Source organism: Eurosta solidaginis, unplaced genomic scaffold, assembly GCF_040869045.1.
Source record: "Eurosta solidaginis isolate ZX-2024a unplaced genomic scaffold, ASM4086904v1 ctg00001915.1, whole genome shotgun sequence".
NCBI classification, from domain to species: domain Eukaryota; kingdom Metazoa; phylum Arthropoda; class Insecta; order Diptera; family Tephritidae; genus Eurosta; species Eurosta solidaginis.
Genome location: NW_027137329.1, coordinates 23,306 through 30,172, shown reverse-complemented (window position 1 = coordinate 30,172; position 6,867 = coordinate 23,306). Strand labels below are relative to the sequence as shown.

Here is a 6,867-nt window from a genome sequence, read left to right as displayed (position 1 = left end):
TCATCTTCCTTGCCGCAACCTCCTTGTTTGCCGGAACCACAAAAAAATGTATATTTTAAATTAATTATTTAAAAAAAAAAACGCACACGAAAATTTACCACAAACACCAACTTTTTTACACCGTGGCGCGGAGGCAGTCGTATGCCAGAACTTAAACACTTCAAACTGTCTTCATTTTACCCGGTGTCACCCCCTTTTATATCTTCTTTCTTCGCCCTACTGGCCTAACGTTAATCACTCTATTCCTTATCCGCTAATCGTTGGCGATTCCAGTGCAGCAATTTTTTTGTTGCTGCAATCTGTCTCTATACCATTCTTTATGCTACGTCCGGCAACCCTATCAAAAGCTCATTTTCGTTAAGTTCTGTTTGTTTTGTTTTCCGCCATTATTTTGACATAAGAACACGCAAGCAAAACCAAACCAAGTAAAAAAAAATAATACCATCATTTAAGCAAGGAACAGCTCCCCACTCTCATCTTGGGTAATATTTATGAATATCTCGAGCCACGGGATCGATTAGATGCATAGCAGACATGTCGTCATTGGCGTGAGGTGCTTTCCCAAAGGAGATTTTTCAACAATTTCCAGTTTAAATTGCATATAAGCAATGATCGACAGTGCACATTTTTTGTCAAACGTTTTGTAATCTGGCAAGTGAAGTTACACTAATTTTTGATTTTCTTAATGTTTTTTATATCAAAAAAAAAAAAAAACCTATTCTCTATAGGATTGCACGTTGTGATAATTTGCAGGGGCTCCATTTTTACACTAACAGTGTCAGCTTAGTCCTACCAGGCGATATAAGCGAAGAGAATCTCATCGATAATGAACAATGTTTTGTGGAGCCATGGAAGATGTTTTTTAGATCGCAAAAAGATTCCATGCCTGATCTTAGATTTGGGTGCAATCGAAGCTTTAACTTATTATGGCTTAGATGTTTTCAAAGCTTTAAACAAACCAGAAACATTGCAGCAACTGACATTGACTTCAATAAAATTTGACCCTAGTATTACCCTATATTTACCATCGAAACTTCACTATTGCAAAAGTGTAGATCACTACAGGTCTTATCAATTGATTATGATACTTTAAATGAGAATCTTTTGTACTCCATGGGAATATTCCCTTTGAGAAAGCTCCTAATCTGTATACGTGGGTTGGATCGGCAGCATCCCGGCATATCTGATACTTCATGGGCACACCTACGAGCGGTCCATCTAATTTTTGCGGGGAAGAAACCGACCTGTCAGCCCAACGCGTGGAACACCCACCCCTGACAATCTTGCTTGGTTCAATAGATATGGACAGTTATCCCTTTTAGTCGATTAACCCTACCCAATTTGACGTAGAAATTGAACCGTTAACGACAGAACCTTGGATCAGCTTGTGGATTAATATACACATAAAAACCTATCATCTGCAAAAAAAAAATCGATTCTATCTTGCTTGGTTCAATAGATATGGACACTTATCCCTTTTAGTCGGTTAACCCGAACCACTATAGCGTAGAAATTGAACCGTTAACGATAGAACCTTGGATCAGCTTGCGGATTAATATACACATAAAAACCTATAATCTGCAAAAATAAAATCTATTCTATCTTGCTTGGTTCAATAGATATGGACACTTATCCCTTTTAGTCGGATAACCCCACTCAGTTTGACGTAGAAATTGAACCGTTAGCGATGGGACCTTGGATCAGCTTGTGGATTAATGTACACATAAAAACCTACCATATACAAAAATAAAATGGATTCTATCTTGCTTGGTTCAATAGATATGGACACTTATCCCTTTTAGTCGGTTAACCCCACCCAGTATAACGTAGAAATTGAATCATTAAAGATAGAGCCTTGGATCAGCTTGTGGATTAATATACGCATAAAAACCTATCATCTGCAAAAACAAAATCGTTATATCTTGCTTGGTTCAATAGATAAGGACACTTATCCCTTTTAGTCGGTTAACCTCACCCACAATAGATATGGACACTTATCCCTTTTAGTCGGTTAACCCCATCCAATTTGACGTAGAAATTGAACCGTTAACGATAGAACCTTGTATTGGCTTGTGGAATAATATACACATAAAAACCTATCATCTGCAAAAACAAAATCGATTCTATCTTGCTTGGTTCAATAGACATGGACACTTATCCCTTTTAGTCGGTTAACCTTACCCACAATAGATATGGACACTTATCCCTTTTAGTCGGTTAACCCCATCCAATTTGACGTAGAAATTGAACCGTTAACGATAGAACCTTGTATTGGCTTGTGGAATAATATACACATAAAAACCTATCATCTGCAAAAACAAAATCGATTCTATCTTGCTTGGTTCAATAGACATGGACACTTATCCCTGTTAGTCGGTTAACCTCACCCACAATAGATATGGACACTTATCCCTTTTAGTCGGGTTACCCCTATCCACTTTGACGTAGAAATTGAACCGTTAACGGTAGAACCTTGTATTGGCTTGTGGAATAATATACACATAAAAACCTATCATCTCCAAAACCAAAATCGATTCTATCTTGTCACGTACACGTATTGTCTGGCTCCTTGGGGTCCTCGGACTAGCTCAGTATACAAGGGGCAGTGGTCCTCAACCCTACCACCAAGGAGCCGTACGGACGCATATTTATTCCTCTCATCATCCATCCTATCAGCCTCACACACATCTCACCTCAGAAAGCCCGCCCTACCTTGGACCGCTCGTTTCATATACCCTAACTTCAGCGGTCTCCCTCTAGCCATGCTCCGTCCCCTCCACTTACCTCTCTATCACGCCATCTTCACCTCCCTACCAAAAAATGTTTAACTCCGCATTTTAACTCTTAACAACAAACTCAAAATATATTGAAATCATAAAAAGAATTACAATGAATCATAATAAAAAAACTAGTCTTATTATTTAGGCTAAACAAAAAAAATGTTTCACTATGATGAAACTTTTACTAGGTTAAGGGTAATGGATCCTACCTAATCGAGCTCTCTTAGTCGGTTTACCCCTACCTATGTGCGTAGATGCGTACACAATTTTAAGAATTTCTCAAAAAAAAAGTGTTCGATATTAATGTTCTTTATGGGCAGAATCGCTCACCATATATAGGACAACGATACAATACACCTAACATAATCACAATAATTTTCTTAACAATTAATTTCAGCTTAGCAAAAAATAAAAAAAATTTGGTCACTCTAATGCGACTGCTTTACTCGTTTGCAGACACGCATATAGCTAAACTATAATTGGCAAGTCCAACAACCTGCCCACTATAAAACAAATATAAAAAGCTTTTGGTTCGTTACCATAACCTCAATAGGGTGTGTATAAAAATGTACAAAAAAAAACTTTGATTGTACTAAAAAGATATGTATCACAAAAACTTAGAAAAATTTAATAGAATTTTTGATATATGCGAGTATACAAGTGTATACACAAAAAAAAAAAACGAAAAAACACAAATAAAAACTAAAACCACAAAAATTATACATGCATAAGGGTATTATAAATATACATAAAATTCGAAACCAACTTCTTGGGTGATTTTGTGCCGCTTCTTATTGGCCTTTGTGCCTCGTATTGGAGCCTCACGTGAAACCGGATGAGTACCCAAAATATTAATTTTCGATTTGGAGATTGCTATATCAGCAAAATGGTGTATGTAGAAAAATTCAAATTTTGATGTCCGTGACGAGTGTGCACCAGAAGACAAAAAGGGTGCTCCGAAAGATTGTTAAAACCAAAGACCGCTTTGGTTTTCTGGCAAAATCACCAAGCATACCATTAACGGTATTCTCCTGCCTTAGTGTATTAAGCAAAAATTTATATGTAACCACGCATATATATATAAACGGGACGTCTTTCCTAGGTCCTCTAATTTGTTTTTGGGCTCATCGGGTGCATAAAAATTATGTAACTGGACATACGTATATATATATAAAAAAAGGTAAGTCAGTACTAACTACTTACGGCGAGTTGTGCCCAGTCCCTCCACGCCAAAGATTCCGGGCACAACGTCGCCGCACTGTTCGCTTTGCAACACCACAATTCGCACTCCAATCACTCTTCCTAAATCTCCACTAATCCTCTTTCCTTTAATCCGCTGCCCTGGAACTCCGATCCTCATCTTCCTTGCCGCAACCTCCTTGTTTGCCGGAACCACAAAAAAATGTATATTTTAAATTAATTATTTAAAAAAAAAAACGCACACGAAAATTTACCACAAACACCAACTTTTTTACACCGTGGCGCGGAGGCAGTCGTATGCCAGAACTTAAACACTTCAAACTGTCTTCATTTTACCCGGTGTCACCCCCTTTTATATCTTCTTTCTTCGCCCTACTCGCCTAACGTTAATCACTCTATTCCTTATCCGCTAATCGTTGGCGATTCCAGTGCAGCAATTTTTTTGTTGCTGCAATCTGTCTCTATACCATTCTTTATGCTACGTCCGGCAACCCTAACAAAAGCTCATTTTCGATAAGTTCTGTTTGTTTTGTTTTCCGCCATTATTTTGACATAAGAACACGCAAGCAAAACCAAACCAAGTAAAAAAAAATAATACCATCATTTAAGCAAGGAACAGCTCCCCACTCTCATCTTGGGTAATATTTATGAATATCTCGAGCCACGGGATCGATTAGATGCATAGCAGACATGTCGTCATTGGCGTGAGGTGCTTTCCCAAAGGAGATTTTTCAACAATTTCCAGTTTAAATTGCATATAAACAATGATCGACAGTGCACATTTTTTGTCAAACGTTTTGTAATCTGGCAAGTGAAGTTACACTAATTTTTGATTTTCTTAATGTTTTTTTATATCAAAAAAAAAAAACCTATTCTCTATAGGATTTCACGTTGTGATAATTTGCAGGGGCTCCATTTTTACACTAACAGTGTCAGCTTAGTCCTACCAGGCGATATAAGCGAAGAGAATCTCATCGATAATGAACAATGTTTTGTGGAGCCATGGAAGATGTTTTTTAGATCGCAAAAAGTTTCCATGCCTGATCTTAGATTTGGGTGCAATCGAAGCTTTAACTTATTATGGCTTAGATGTTTTCAAAGCTTTAAACAAACCAGAAACATTGCAGCAACTGACATTGACTTCAATAAAATTTGACCCTAGTATTACCCTATATTTACCATCGAAACTTCACTATTGCAAAAGTGTAGATCACTACAGGTCTTATCAATTGATTATGATACTTTAAATGAGAATCTTTTGTACTCCATGGGAATATTCCCTTTGAGAAAGCTCCTAATCTGTATACGTGGGTTGGATCGGCAGCATCCCGGCATATCTGATACTTCATGGGCACACCTACGAGCGGTCCATCTAATTTTTGCGGGGAAGAAACCGACCTGTCAGCCCAACGCGTGGAACACCCACCCCTGACAATCTTGCTTGGTTCAATAGATATGGACAGTTATCCCTTTTAGTCGATTAACCCTACCCAATTTGACGTAGAAATTGAACCGTTAACGACAGAACCTTGGATCAGCTTGTGGATTAATATACACATAAAAACCTATCATCTGCAAAAAAAAAAATCGTTATATCTTGCTTGGTTCAATAGATATGGACACTTATCCCTTTTAGTCGGTTAACCCCACCCAGTATAACGTAGAAATTGAATCATTAAAGATAGAGCCTTGGATCAGCTTGTGGATTAATATACGCATAAAAACCTATCATCTGCAAAAACAAAATCGTTATATCTTGCTTGGTTCAATAGATATGGACACTTATCCCTTTTAGTCGGTTAACCCCACCCAGTATAACGTAGAAATTGAATCATTAAAGATAGAGCCTTGGATCAGCTTGTGGATTAATATACGCATAAAAACCTATCATCTGCAAAAACAAAATCGTTATATCTTGCTTGGTTCAATAGATATGGACACTTATCCCTTTTAGTCGGTTAACCTCACCCACAATAGATATGGACACTTATCCCTTTTAGTCGGTTAACCCCATCCAATTTGACGTAGAAATTGAACCGTTAACGATAGAACCTTGTATTGGCTTGTGGAATAATATACACATAAAAACCTATCATCTGCAAAAACAAAATCGATTCTATCTTGCTTGGTTCAATAGACATGGACACTTATCCCTTTTAGTCGGTTAACCTCACCCACAATAGATATGGACACTTATCCCTTTTAGTCGGTTAACCCCATCCAATTTGACGTAGAAATTGAACCGTTAACGATAGAACCTTGTATTGGCTTGTGGAATAATATACACATAAAAACCTATAATCTGCAAAAATAAAATTTATTCTATCTTGCTTGGTTCAATAGATATGGACACTTACCCCTTTTAGTCGGATAACCCCACTCAGTATGACGTAGAAATTCAACCGTTAGCGATAGAACCTTGGATCAGCTTGTGGACTAATATACACATAAAAAACTACCATCTACTGAAATAAAATCGATTCTGTCTTGCTTGGTTCAATAGATATGGACACTTATCCCTTTTAGTCGGTTAACCCGAACCACTATAGCGTAGAAATTGAACCGTTAACGATAGAACCTTGGATCAGCTTGTGGATTAATATACACATAAAAACCTATAATCTGCAAAAATAAAATTTATTCTATCTTGCTTGGTTCAATAGATATGGACACTTATCCCTTTTAGTCGGATAACCCCACTCAGTATGACGTAGAAATTGAACCGTTAGCGATAGAACCTTGGATCAGCTTGTGGACTAATATACACATAAAAAACTACCATCTACTGAAATAAAATCGATTCTGTCTTGCTTGGTTCAATAGATATGGACACTTATCCCTTTTAGTCGGTTAATCCCACCCAGTATGACGTAGAAATTGAACCGTT

General features: G+C 37.4%; 2 pseudogenes; both read left to right on the top strand.

The window, feature by feature from the left end:
* The first annotated feature begins 453 nt into the window (after positions 1 to 453).
* LOC137236349 (uncharacterized) lies at positions 454 to 1,278 on the top strand (annotated as a pseudogene).
* Positions 1,279 to 3,666: 2,388 nt separating this feature from the next.
* On the top strand, positions 3,667 to 5,331 carry LOC137236348 (uncharacterized; annotated as a pseudogene).
* The last annotated feature ends 1,536 nt before the right edge of the window (positions 5,332 to 6,867 follow it).